This window comes from Cupressus sempervirens, chromosome 6 (genome assembly GCF_028749045.1).
Source record: "Cupressus sempervirens isolate cs-2001-9-10 chromosome 6, ASM2874904v1, whole genome shotgun sequence".
Lineage (NCBI taxonomy): Eukaryota > Viridiplantae > Streptophyta > Pinopsida > Cupressales > Cupressaceae > Cupressus > Cupressus sempervirens.
This window is the reverse complement of record NC_143123.1, coordinates 698,941,397-698,957,377: the sequence shown is the minus strand read 5'-3', so window position 1 is coordinate 698,957,377 and position 15,981 is coordinate 698,941,397.

Here is a 15,981-nt window from a genome sequence, read left to right as displayed (position 1 = left end):
AAGTCATGTGAAATGTCCCTTTACTAATTTTGGATGATATTTCACACCTCTAATCAGATTTTCAAGATCAAACAACTAATATCACAAAGATCCACCAAATTTCTCAAGAAACCCCAAATTTGGTATGCTAGAAATATTGCCAAAAGCTTCACAGCTTCACCTATTATTAATGAATCTGAAAGTGGACATTTTTACAGAAATTAGAGCAGCATAACAGGCTTAAGCAGAACTTTTTCCATGATTTCACCCATCATTAGTTACGGAACGAACCTCCTCAAGCCTTAAAATGTACTTAATAATAAATGCTAAGGTGGCTATTTTTGTCAAAGATAAACACCACTTCCAAGAGGCCTTGGATTTAGAAATTAACTCCCCAATTTTCCAAACATGTGAGCTGCAGATTCATACCAAAGAGCTAGGAATGCACTACACTCTCACATTTAATATTTTGAAAGTAATGCTTTAAATTTTGTGGCTAGGAAACAACTGTGTTGGTTCATAGTTAGCTGGGAAAGGGTTTGGAGAAACATTTTTGGGCAGACAAGTCCATTAAAGTAGTCGTCGCAGAAGTAGCTCGCCAGGATTAAGTCAGTCGTCATAGTCAAGCTGCTTCGTGGCTAAGCCAGCCATACAAGTCTACGTGTGGATAAGTCATGTGTCGTAGTCCACAAAGTAAAATTCATTTTTCAAGTTTCATGGAAAACGGTTCTAAAAAATATAGCCAAGCCAAATTTTAATGTAAATGTATAAGTCAATTGTAATAGTATGCAAAGTTTAATTATACTATCATAGTATATAAAGATAATGGAGAGAATCATAGGTATGTTGGAGATATGTAGGAGGTTTAAACTTCTACTTTCAAGGAAGAAGAGATAACGTGAAGATTTATTTTTGTTATGTGAATATTTGAAATATTTTCCTAAATTGTATTTAGGAGTTCTTATTTTTCTGTAAGCGGATGAAAATGAGATGGGAACAAAATTTGTCTCAGATTGTTATTTGCCATTTAGTAACCATTTATGTTTAAATTTTCAGTAAAAATAAAATTAGAAGGAAAATAATTTTTTTAACTTGTTTTTATTGTTGCACGACATAGATATGTATTAATGAGAGGACCAACTTCTTTCAATTTTAGAGATTAAACTTTTAATCCGAAATTGACTACAAGATTGTTGGGACCAACAACTTTGAAATATTCCTAAACAAAATCCATAATCTCGAACTCTATTTTTTAGGAAGTGGCCATCAATGAGACCTCACCTTAAGTCACGGAGACAAGCAACAAGGAGTTAAAATACAAAGACAAGCATGGGCCTTATCTAATATGCATGAGATGAGGGATTCATAGTTGAGTGTTAAAGTATCTAAATACTTACACCAGCAACTCTTAAAGTATATGCAAGGAAATTTTTTTCAAGGCTCATCATTTGTTATATAAATTGTACTAGTAGTTACGTGCTTATATGTATGCGATGAGGAGGAGCCAATAGGTTTTATTTATCAACAAGTTGGTAGTAATGGCTGCTAAGCACATAGGAGAAGGGAAATTTGATATCAAATACAATATAGGTGTGTAAATCCTAATGAGCCTTTGATAAGCTTAATAAAGTGTGTGAAACTATTGATGACATGAGGTATTGAAATTTCGTTAGGCAATGATTCTCTTTCTATGCTTTTTCTTTTCTTTTTGCAATTTGTGGGCCATCCTTTCTAGGTAGATCAATGTGACTTGGGATCTTTGACAAGATTAGGTATTATATTGGAAGTGGCCTTTATAGATTTTGACCAAGGAGAAAACAGTGATATTGTAACTTCATATTTGATCTATTTGAAATACTATAATTTTTTTGTATTGGTGAATGATATATTAAATAAATCCCCTCAATCAATATTTTAAAGTAATCTAATAATTATCCTTATGAATGCTTTGAGAATATTTATTAATAATATGTGAGGTTCATTAGGGTTTACAAATCTATTCTTGTGTTACTCATAATTACATTTTTCATGTGCTTCTCTTTCGTTATTTCTGCATTTTTTTTCTGAATACCTTTATTGTTGAGTTGTTTGTTTTTGTCCTATTTAAATTGTACACCGAGTCATTATCTTATAGATGGAAAGATGACTTTATTTATTTTATTAAAATAAATAAGAAGTCTACGTGTGTTACTTGACAAAGGATTATAAATGATGTTAACTGTTATTTGAATTAAATATATGTTTTGGATAAAGCTATTTTTAATCTAATGATAAAATTATATGAAATTATTATTTATAAATAATAATATGACTTATTCTAATGGAAACAAAGTATTTAATAATCACTTTAATATTTTAGTAAATAATCAATTTAGTATTTTCAAAATATTTTTTTATTATATTTATCTTTTATTAATAGAATAATAAATGTTAAATAATTTTTGAAGAAATATACTTAAAGTATCTAATAATGATTTTTTTTTTATGTTAAGTTGTATTTAGGTAAGAATTAGTTTTATTTACTCAAATGTAATAGCTAAAAGTTCTAGTAAATAAATAGAATTTAAATAATTGACAAAAATCTATATAAACTAAGAGTGTTTATTATGCCAAGGTCTATATTTTTTTAGATATCATTAATTAATATTCTATCAAATTGATACTTATTTTTTAGTGGATATTATGTATATTTTTTTCAGTATTAATTTTCATTTTTGGTAATTATTTAACTTAACATTGATAAAAAGATTTTTAAAAAATAAATGTGATAAATATTTTTGATTGGCTATTATTTTTTATAAAAGAGTTATAAATAATGATGAAAAAATATATAAAGAGTAAAAACTAGAATATTAAATACAAAAGAAGTCACTTATTTCAAATGTAACAATATTAAATAACTTATTTTTCCTTCTTAAAATTGATTTTTGAGATAAAATTAGTAAAATAATTTATTTTTTAATTAGTTAAAAATATTATAAACATTTAAATAAATTGAAATGATTATTTATTAAAAAATAATAATTTACAATGAATTATTTAAGATATATATTTTTTTAAATATCAATCATAAAATGGTCAACTTACATTACATTTTAATTTTTTTACTATTATAAAATTTTTATATATATTTACATTTGAAAATTAAATATTAATTAAATGAGAAAATGTCTTTATGTAATTATAATTTTTTATGAGTAAAATTTATGAATTATATGGTCCAATATTGATTATGAAAAGTTAAAATATTATTAAAAGTAAAAATAAAAATAAAAATAATAAAAATATATTTTAAATAGTCAATATTATAAAAGTAATTAAATTCACCTAGTAAACGAAGAACATTAGTAATGACAATTAGATTGAACAATGATCCTAATAATTAAATACTTGAAGATTATTTTGTGATTGGGATTCTGTTGGTTTTTGACTCACTTTGTGTCTTTAGTCTAGAATATTCACTATAAAAGATATTAATAGTTCATTTCTCTCTTTCAAACTATTCCCAAGAAACCAACAATTCTCAAAGTTCTCATGACTTGAGTAGTACAATAATCATAAGCTACCTAACTAAATGTTGGCTTCCATTCTTCCTACACTTCCAACATCTACTCTCAAGCACCCAATGGTTGTTGTGGTTCTAGAATGTTACAAGCACAACAACAATAATTAGAACAAACCAAGATAAAAATACTCTTTCAACACACACTAAAGTTACTTGACCATTTTCTCATTGCTAATTTGTAAGCACAAATCTAATAGAAGGAAAAGTTCTAAAACCATATGTAAGTTTTTCTTTAAAATTTATATGTAATATGCTCTACAAACTGAGGTAGCTAAATTGTTTTCCACAAATGCAACTATAAATATAATATAACTAGTCAAAAATATCTTGGTTATATATGTAATATAATAAACTAATAGATTGTTACTCTCTTTCAAAAACTATTCCCAAACAACCAACAATCCTCATGGTTCCTATAACATTATGAGTACAACAATGATAAGCTACACTACTAAATAATGGACCTTACATTATAAGCATTAATGTAGTACTTGTACGAGATCTTTCATATTCACAATTAAATTCTTTGCTTCAAATTTTTTGTGTAAGAAATCTGTAACTTGATTAATTCATAAAAGTTTGTTACCAAAAATTCTCATTATTGACCTTGCTAATCCCAGTTGACAACAACAAGTATTTTATATTTTAGTGCCTATGTATCATATATGTATGTGGCATCACAAAAGTAATACAAATAATTTTATATATCATTTTTATGGAGTTGAGAGTATTTCAATAGTTGATTTGGACATTACTTTATAACTATACTACTAGTCCAAGTTCCAAGGGTCTAATGATTGCTTAAAGTGCTTCTCTAACAGGTGTTCAATTGTTATTGTATTTGCCATAGCAATATACTATTGCAATCACTTCTATTTAACAAGTGATTAATCTTTTTCCTTCCAACCAATTAGGTTTAAATATTTTAATTTTGAATTTTGATTTTTTATTTTTCTAAGGTATATATGTGATATTTTTAGTTTTTAAACGAATAAAACTATTTTACTTGCAATTGATCGGCTTAGATATTTGGGTCTTATAGGAGGAAATTTATAGGAAGTATCCCTATTCTAAGGTTATATTTTTGGATGCACAAATATATAAACATATGAAGGTCTGTGTGTGTGTGTGTTTATATATATATATATATATATATATATATATATATATATATATATATATATATATATATATATATATATATATACTTTAAATAAAATAAAATAAAATATTAATACACTAAGATACAACTATTCTTTATTTTTAATATACAACTGTGCTATAAATATATTATTAAATAATATATAAATTTGAAATAGTTTTTTTTTTTTTTTAAAGTAAAATGAAATTATTTTTAATGATAACCATTTTATTCTACTTAATTAAACCATTATGTCGTACAAAAAATACAAGCAACTACATCGCACTTGTTTCATAAATAATCTGCACAACTAATTATATTAAACAAGTAGTTAACTAAATAAATTTGTAGTCTTTCACAGATGGTTTACATATAGTGCTTCTAAATTTATATTTCTAAAATTATACATCAAGAGTTTTCCTCTACAAATAGTTTGACTTATTGATGTTCATTTTATTATTGAAACTTAAAGACCACTTTAAAAATTATTAAACCACCCCAACTTAAATTTAAGTCCAAGACAAATAGTAAGTCAGGATCGACAAATTAGGTAAACACACATTCCTGTATGAGGGCTCCCAACTGCCACCTTCTTTTGTGTTATTTTTTAAATGTGCTAATTTTCTCTCCCAAAACAGAAGAAACTAAAACATGATTAAAACTACCATGGCATGTTGGAAACTAAAGATTCGAACATTTAGAAGAGTGTTATGTCTAAACAAGGCTATGTAAAACTTTAAATATACTTATCTACATTATTTTTTTTTAATATTATATCTAATTTACAACTTTATAAGTACCAAATATATTAAAATTTAATATCCATGAAATTACTAAATATACTATCATTCACACAATAAAAAATGAAATAAAAGTTTAAAGAAGAAAAGGGCAACAGGCATGTGCTTGATCAAACTGAACTATTATAAAATCTACAAAAAACTCTTAGTTAAATAATTTCTCTTGAGATGACGGTTCACCTTTGTCAATATTTAAAAGATGATTCTAAAAGCATGACAAGAACACAGAGCATACAAAATAGTTGATAAAGATGATGTTTATGATGTATATTTTGTTGATAAATAAGTGACAAACAATCGTAGAAGAGTAGATAATAAAATTGAGATTCTATATGGCCAAGGGGTGGCCTATTGTTGGAGTTGAAAGAAAAAAATTATAGGGTCTGAGAATGATCAGAAGGAAAGTTGCATTGTTCAAAGACACACAAATACGAAATTCGTAGCTCCTCAATCAGTGCATTCATTTGTTATTTCATCAAAAATAAAAAATAGAATGCGACTACTCATGGTCAGCCTAACTCTCACCCTTGGCATCATGGGAGGGCACTTTTTTCTTCTACTTATATATTTCCAATTTTAATGAACAATTTTTTCATGAAGTATTTTATTTTACATATCTAGTAGTCAACAAACGATTTCACATTTAGATAGAACCTTGCACAAGATTCTTGGTCTACTTTGTCCTGTTAAAACCATGAGGGGCTAATGTATTCTTATATAATTAGAATTTTTTTCTTGGATTAATCTTAGAAGATCAAGTCACTATTACAACCAAGGCCATCTCCACCCTATTGCGAACTCCCGTAAGTCACCTTAGAACTTTTTGTAAACTATTAAGACACCAACATAATAAATGTTGACAATATGATAGTCATCAAGCAGGACTTTCAAGAACCACCATTTCCTTGCTCTGTTGTCGTCACCTTTTTTTGTTGCCTCCAAAACATTTTTGTTGCTAAGTCAAAGTTTAGTGTGTTATGTTTAAGACTAGTTTACCTATTGCACACTGAAATACCATGACTAATTTTAATTTCAATGGAATTATTTGCTTGTTTCAAACTTCTTGTCAAGGTCTACCACTCTTTTGAATTAAATCTCATTAAATATTTTACCTCATTTTTTTCAAATATGCTAGTAGGTATATGCCATATTCAACAAGAGCTTTGTAGAGCTAGAGTCCCACCTAATGAATAAATAGATTGTGAAATTTCTCAAGTGTTCAAGTAATATTTTAATCAAAATTAAGCTTCTCATAATTGAAAATAATTAAATTTTTGATAAAATAATAAGATAAAAAAAAGTGAGTAAGTTCCTTTTTTTTTTCAAAGTCAATAGAAAATTAATACATATTCTTTATAAAATGAAGACACTATGAAGGATGCAAATATTCAATAAATAAAGAAACCAATTAAATTACTTGGAGTTCGTAAATAAAAATGCCTATAAAATTTTGCCCACATAAGCATCTTCCAAAGATTTAGGCAGATCAAAGTGGTATCATGTAACATGCGGTTGGATGCCTAAGAGTTGAAACAAAAGAATGAATGTCAAGATTTCCACTTACATCAAATGTTTATACACAAAAGTATATAATGTTAACAAGGAATAGAGGCACATACACCTTTTGGATTGGGTCTAGTCATGCCATATAAAATGATATAGTCAAATCCCAATAGTATCACACTATAGTATTTAAAATGAAATACATAGAAATAGAAAATAAAAAAAAATAAAAAACAGTAGAAATAAATAAATAAATGTGACTTTTCTATAAATGACTATAAATTTATCCCTCCACATGCCCAATGGTAAACAAACAACTTTAGAAAATAGAGTAAATCTATTTTACCCTCTATCCCACATATAGGGCACTCTTAAAGGTTTACCACGTATAATGCTAATCACAAGGTCAAAGGAAAATTCTCAAAAAATAGACTTTCTGCAATACCCGATTATCCATCTACTACTGCTTTGATCAATTAAATTTGCATTCGAGCTGAAAAGAATGTAAAAAAAATGTGTATACAAAATCTATTCAAATATTCAAAGGGGGATATAGTGAATCCAACATGGTGGAGATTGGGGACTTAATTTTTAGATGTAAAGTCCTCATTTTTACAATGTGTAGATTATTTATATATTATATTTTATTAAAGGGCTTGACTAGACACTTGGAAATGTTTAAACAATACTAGTGCCTCACATGTGCTTTCAAATTTGGCATGCATTTTTGATAGAGTTAGCCACATAAGTGTGTTTCTAACATGCCAGATAGACAGTAGCTTGTAGGATACAATAATATACTTAGTAGGACTAGTATTTTCTTCAACATATTGCATAGATAATATCTTGTCTATGTTCCCACATTTTACTTACATGTCTAGCATGGTAATTTAAATGATAATATGGCAATTCCCTACAACAATTTTATGGATAATATCTAGGTGCTAGGACACATATAATTTTTTTTTCCTTTATCTTGACACCTTTCTCCTCACAATTTTCGGTCCCAGAGGTAACTGCTCTTGCTAAGAGGGTTGCATTTCTTGAATATGAGTTGTCTTATTACATATAACTTAAATCTCATTTTAATCCTATTAAATAACTCTAAAAATTGTATTTTATCTATTTATCTCTGTTATGTTGCTAATATTTAGTTGTGAAGCTTTTCTTAGGAAAAAAGTCTGTGAAATTTGATTCTTACAAGAACAATTAGCAAGAATTCATCAGCTTTATGTTAGCAATCTTAGCAATGATCATTTTCGATAATAATTAAAATATAAGTTTGATAAACTTTTTTGATCTATATCTATAAAGGCTTATACAATTTAATATTTTTATATAGATTTTTAAAGAAAATTTATACGAAAACAAATGGAATGTCATTGATTACAATAGTAAATATTTTTAAATAAAGAATAGATTGTGTATATAGGGATAGTCTGATTAAATTCAATTGTGAGAAGAACCTCCTTATAGCAATATCGTGAGAATGCTCGAAATAACAGAATACAAAGTGATAGCAGAACTCAGAATAAATCTACTGATCGCAGGCCACTTCGAGGGGGTAACCTCCTTTGAGCAAGCTCAATACAATAAATTCGTCCGTGCCCATCAAGGGCCTCAACCTATTCTTATATACTGGGTACGATCTAGAAAAGTAATACTACCTATGCATGTGGGATAATAAAATAAACTCACGGGACGACTTACAAAGCATATGTGTCCAACAACTCTACTCTAACAAAATAAACAGAAGGAACACACAGGTTCCTAACATCCCCTCTCCCTTAGAAAAAAGCTTTGTCCTCAAAGCTTAAGGTGTGGAAATTGTTGTTGAATCTGAAGAAGGGGTTCCCAGGTAGCATCCTCTGGTTGCATGCCATGCCACTGAATCAAGACCTCAGAGATGGAGCGAGAGCGAAGCTGGCGAGTGCGCTGGTCAATGATTGCCACCGGCTCCAGGATAATGGATCCTTCCGTATCCATTTCAGGGAGAGTAGTTTGTGCTCTGACAGTGGTACCCAGAACTTTCTTTAGACAAGAAACATGAAAGACTGGATGAATGCGGGAAGAAGGAGGAAGTTCCAGTTTATAAGCAACTGAACCAATCTTCTGCAGAACCTGATAAGGCCCATAAAATTTTGGGGCCAGCTTATGACGCCCTTTCAGCTTTAGGGAGGATTGTTTGTATGGCTGTAGACGAAGAAAAACCATATCCCCAACTTGAAATGAGCGCTCAGAACGGTGTTGATCTGCTTGTTGTTTCATCCGATTACGGGCCATGTGAAGATTATCCTGTAAGGTACGAAGAATCTGATCCCTGCTGCGGAGAACTATGTCAACTGCCTGGACTGGTGAGCTGTTGGGAGTGTAGGGAAGGAGCACTGGAGGTGCCTGACCATAGACTGCTTCATATGGAGTCATTTTAGAGGCAGTGTGGTAAGAGGTATTGTACCACCATTCAGCTAAAGGGAGCCACTTGGCCCACTGATGTTGCTGTTCGGAAGTGAAGCAACGAAGATAAGTTTCCAAGCATTTATTGACAATTTCCGTTTGACCATCAGTTTGTGGGTGATAGCCCGAACTCATCTTCAGTTTGGTGCCAGTTTTCTGAAACAGTTCAGTCCAAAAATGACTGGTAAAAGTTGCATCACGATCAGAGACAATGGAAGAAGGGAGTCCATGAAGACGAAATATCTGGTCCATGAAGATTTGTGCAACAGAGGAGGCAGTATAGGGGTGGCTGAGGGCACAAAAATGACTATATTTCGAGAGGCGATCAACCACAACCAAGATCACTGTCTTGCCACCGGATTTAGGAAGCCCTTCAATGAAATCCATAGAAATATCAGTCCAAATCCGTGTAGGGATGGGCAATGGTTCGAGCAAGCCAGGAAGGAGGGTCGTTTCACCCTTGTGGCGTTGGCAAGTATCACATTCAGCCACCATCTGTTGAATCGTCTGTTTCATTCCTTTCCAAAAGAAGTTTCTCCTTGCTCGCTCATAAGTTTTGAGGAAGCCTGAGTGCCCTGCTGAAGGAGAAGCATGGAGTTCATAAAAAATAGCCTGATGTAGAGCTGGGTTCTGAGGAAGCACTAGCCGACCCTTGTATCGAAGAGAAGAACCATCCCAAGAGTAATGTGGTATAGCAGAAGGATTATTGGCTAGCTGGTGAATGATTTGAGATAAAGAAGAGTCACTGTCATAGCCCTGCTGAACAGACGCTAACCAATTGGGAATGGGCTTAGAAATAGCGGAAAGGGAAGCTTGATTATCAAATGTGCGAGAAAGAGCATCTGCCACAATATTCTCCTTACCCTTCTTGTAGGTGATCTCATAATCACACCCCATGAGTTTGCTGACCCATTTCTGTTGTGTAGGAGAGGATACCCGTTGTTCCAGGAAGTATTTCAGACTTTGGTGATCGGTTCTGATGCAAAAATGACTCCCTAAGAGGTATGGCCGCCACTTCTGTACAGCATGCAAAATAGCCATCATTTCTTTTTCATAAGTAGAGAGGGCTAGATTCTTACCAGAGAGGGCTTTGCTAGTGAACGCAATAGGATGGTCATCTTGCAGGAGAACAGCACCCAATCCATTGCCGCAAGCATCACTCTCAATAGTGAAGGGTTTGGAAAAATCTGGCATCGCGAGAACAGGTGTACTGCACATAGCCTGTTTCAGTTGTTCAAATGCAGTCTCAGCAACAGGGGTCCAGGAGAAGGCATCCTTTTTTAACAGAGCTGTCAATGGTGCTGCAATTTTCCCGTAATCTTTGACAAACTTGCGGTAGTAGCCAGTCAACCCCAAAAAACCTCGAAGGCTCTTGAGAGTTTTAGGATGCGGCCAAGTTTTCATGGCATCTATTTTTGTAGGATCCACCCGCACTCCATGGTGTGCAACAATATGCCCGAGATACTCCACTTCCTCCTGGCCAAACACACATTTAGATAGTTTTGCATAGAGTTGATGATCAGAGAGAAGTTGCAAGACAAGCTCCAGATGATGGAGATGCTCAGCCCAAGTTTTGCTATATATGAGGATATCATCAAGAAGACCAGAATGAATTTTCGGAGGTATGGTCGAAATATGTTATTCATCACTGCCTGAAATGTTGAAGGAGCATTCGTGAGGCCAAAGGTCATGACTAAAAATTCATAGTGACCATCATGTGTGCGGAAGGCAGTTTTAGGTATATCCTCCTCATTAATCCAAATTTGATGATACCCAGAACGAAGATCTAACTTGGAGAAAAAATGAGCCCCATGAAGTTCATCAAGAAGTTCATCAACAACTGGAATGGGAAACTTGTCCTTTATAGTGAGATGATTAAGTGCTCGGAAATCAATGCAGAGTCGCCATGACCCATCTTTTTTGCGAACAAGCAAAACTGGAGAAGAAAAGGAACTGGTACTAGGGCGAATAATACCTTGCTTCAGTAAGTCACGGACAAGTATCTCGATTTCGGTCTTCTGATGAAATGGGTAGCGGTAGGGCCTGATGTTGGGCGGAACACTGCCAGGAAGGAGCTGAATACGGTGGTCCTCTGGACGAGAAGGAGGTAATCCCACAGGTTCAGCAAATATACCAGAATACTTGTCCAAAATGTGTTGGAGATCGGCAGGAGTGCTAGAGACTGCTGATGGCTGCATCTGAATGGAATGGAGCTGAGCGATGACACCATGTGAATTCTTCTTAAGAATTTTTTCCATACGGTGTGAACTGATGATGCTGAGAGACCCTGGTTGTAAGCCTTTCAAAGTGTGTTGGTGCCCCTCGGCTGAAAACTGCATCCAAAGTTCAGCAAAATCCCAGAGAATGGGGCCAAGAGTGCGTAACCATTGGGCACCCAAAACCACATCACAGCCACCTAAGGGTAAGGCAAACATGTCAGAGCGCATGTTATAATCTCCAATAGAGAGACGCACATTGCGACATTTCCCTTTACAAGGTAAAGTGCCCCCATTGGCAATCATGACTTCAAAGCTAGAGCAGGGATGGATAAAGCAATCAGCCTGTTTGGCTATTCGTGGATCAATGAAGTTATGAGTGCTACCAGAATCAATGAGTATAGTAAGAGGGATCTTCTTGAAGAAACCCTGGACCCGCATGGTTTGTGGAGTAGTGACTCCTGCCAAAGCATGGACAGATATCTCTGGTGGAGCTTCTGGGGAAGGAGGTTCAGGCTGGTGAGGCTCAACCTCAGCATCCACTGTTTCCTGAGCATCTACATATTCTTCCAGTTCCGGTGGAGAATCCACATCCAAGAGATAGAGCTTTTGCTGAACACATCTATGGCCCCGAGACCATTTCTCATCACAATTATAACAAAGCCCTTTGTCTCGCCTAACTCGCATCTCTGTTTCAGACAAGTGCTTGATCGGAGTAGTTCTGGGAGCTGGTATGACTGGAGGGTTGTGAGAACCTGTATTTCTGAATGGAACAAAATTAGATCTGGAGCGTTGTAGAGCACTAATCTTGTCTTCCGCTAACTTAGCCAACCCAAGGGCTTCCATCATTGTAGTAGGTCGAAACATTTTGACTTCTGAGCGAAGTGCATCCTTCAGACCACTGACAAAACAACTACGGAAGAATTCATCAGACAAGCCCTCTGTGTGATTAGCTAATTTTTCAAACTCTGTCTGGTATTCTCTTACAGTGCCTGTTTGACGCAGTTTAGTGAGTGCTCCTGTGAAATCATCAAAGGAACTAGGGCCAAAGCGCTCCAAAATGAGGGTGCACAATTCGCTCCACGTTGGGCCTACATTAGCCTTGATGTACCAACGGAACCATTGAAGAGCTTCATGTTCCAAATGAAAAGATGCAAGGGAGACTTTGTGGTTATCCAAAGTATTATGCAAGCTGAAATACTGCTCTGCCCTATAGATCCATCCAGTCGGATCAGAACCATCGAAGCGTGGAAAATCAAGCTTTGGTCCACGAAAATTGCCAGAAGAGGACCCAGTATCTCCTGAATGGTTTCGGCTCATGGCTGACTGCTGAAAGTTAAGACCCAGAATTTTGTCATCCAGATCTTGAAGTCTGGTTTTGAGGGATGCAATTTCCTCTTCCATGATTTTTGCTCCTGTACGCGTAAAAACCATAAAACAAGTTTTTTTTTTTTTTTTTTTTTTTTTTTTTTTTTTTTTGAAATGGGTAGAAGATGAGAAACAAAAACTTTTTTAGTTACGGCAAACTTGGATTTGGGTAAAACTCATATAGGAAATGGGTGTTCGACGGGTGGTGGGAGACTATCTGGGGACAAGGGAAAAAGAAAAATGAGGGTTTCAAGGGTAGGGAGGCGAAATGAGGCGAACAGTCCAAGAGGGATAAGGGAGCAAAATGAGGAATTGAATCTTGTGGCTCAGTTTGGTGGCGATTGGATGAGAGGTGAAAAAGATAGGGCAAACCCTAAAATTAGATAAATGAGGGATTTAGGGCTTTGATATGTAAAATTTGGGGTTGGGTCGCCAAGGAAGGAAGTATGTGAAATGATATTGCAGACGTTCTGCGGAAGTATGAGCAGAAACAGAAAGCAAACAAGGAAGCTACGACTAAAAAACAGAAAAATTTTTACTCTTTTTTTTTTTTTTTTTTTTTAATTTTTTTAATTTTTTTTTCTGAACAGTCGACTTAGAAAAATTCACTCACAGACAGAACAACTGAAAAGAGTTATTGCAATAACAAGAGATATTAGAAGTGAGAGGAACCTGAAGGCCACGACAGAAAAAAAAATTTGATGTAATTTCCACCCAGCGAGCCCAAGAGCGTGCTCTGATACCAGATGAGAAGAACCTCCTTATAGCAATATCGTGAGAATGTTCGAAATAACAGAATACAAAGTGATAGCAGAACTCAGAATAAATCTACTGATCGCAGGCCACTTCGAGGGGGTAACCTCCTTTGAGCAAGCTCAATACAATAAATTCGTCCGTGCCCATCAAGGGCCTCAACCTATTCTTATATACTGGGTACGATCTAGAAAAGTAATACTACCTATGCATGTGGGATAATAAAATAAACTCACGGGACGACTTACAAAGCATATGCGTCCAACAACTCTACTCTAACAAAATAAACAGAAGGAACACACAGGTTCCTAACAAATTGTTGAACGTGCATTGTAATTTTAATGAAGATTTTATTAAAGTTTACAAAAATATTTGGAATAAGTATATAAGAATATAAGAATCTTACAGTCATTTATTATTAAAATTTATTTTTCAATTGTTATTTTTGAAATAGACCGTGTAAGGATTTTTTCGTCAACTTTTAGATCACATTGTATGATCCAACATTCTTTCCTTTTATTTCGCTTTCGTTCAGATGATAGATATGGAAGTATGATCTGAAAAAATATTTACATAATCATTTCTAAAAATAGCTTACCACTATTATTAAAATTCATTTCAAATAAAAATTTAAAGTATAATAAATCAAATAACAAAAGATCAACACTTTACTTAGCCAAAAGAAAAAAACTATTTAATGCGAATGATGTGGACTAAGAAGTCATGTGACATGTCCCCTTACTAATTTTGTATGATATTTCACGCCTCTAATTAGATTTTCAAGATCAAACAACTAATATCACAAAGATCCACCAAATTTATCAAGAAACCCCAAATCGGGTATGCCAGAAATAGTGCCAAAAGCTTCGCAGCTTCACCTATTATTAATAAATCTGAAAGTGGACATTTTTACAAAAATTTGAGCAGCATAACAGGCTTAAGCAGAACTTTTTCCTTGATTTCACCCATTGTTAGTTATGGAACGAACCTCCTCAAGCCTTAAAATGTACTTAAAAATAAATGCTAAGGTGGATATTTTCGTCAAAGATAAACGCCACTTCCAAGAGGCCTTGGATTTAGAAATTAACCCCCCAGTTTTCCAAACATGTGAGCTGCAGATTCATAGGAAAGAGCTAGGAATGCACTACGCTCTCACATTTAATAATCTAAAAGTAATGCTTTAAATTTTGTGGCCGAGAAACAACTGTGTTGGTTCATAGTTAGGTGGGAAAGGGTTTGGAGAAACGTTTTTGGGTAGACAAGTCCAGTAAAACAGTCGTCGCAGAAGCAGCTCCCCGGGATTAGGTCAGTCGTCGTAGTCAAGCTCCTCCGTGGCTAAGCCAGTCATACAAGTCTACGTGTGGATAAGTCAGGTGTCGTAGTCCACAAAGTAGAATTCGTTTCTCGTGTTTCATGGAAAACGGTTCTAAAAAATATAGCCAAGCCAAATTTTAATGTAAATGTATAAGTCAATTGTAATAGTATGCAAAGTTTAATTATAATATCGTAGTATATAAAGATAATGGAGAGATTCATAGGTATGTTTGAGATATGTAGGAGGTTTAAACTTCTACTTTCAAGGAAGAAGAGATAACATGAAGATTTATTTTTGTTATGTGAATATTTGAAATATTTTCCTAAATTGTATTTAGGAGTTCTTATTTTTCAGTAAGCGGATGAAAATGAGATGGGAACAAAATTTGTCTCAGATTGTTATTTTCCATTTAGTAACCATTTATGTTTAAATTTTCAGTAAAAATAAAATTAGAAGGAAAATAATCTTTTTTAACTTGTTTTTATTGTTGCACGACATAGATATGTATTAATGAGAGGACCAACTTCTTTCAATTTTAGAGATTAAACTTTTAATCTGAAATTGACTACAAGATTGTTGGGACCAACAACTTTGAAATATTCCTAAACAAAATCCATAATCTCGAACTCTATTTTTTAGGAAGTGGCCATCAATGAGACCTCACCTTAAGTCATGGAGATGAGCAACAAGGAGTTAAAATACAAAGACAAGCATGGGCCTTATCTAATATGCACGAGATGAGGGATTCATAGTTGAGTGTTAAAGTATCTAAATACTTACACCACCAACTCTTAAACTATATGAAAGGACATTTTTTTGAAGGCTCATCATTTGTTATATAAATTGTACTAGTAGTTACGTGCTTATATGCATGCGATGATGAGGAG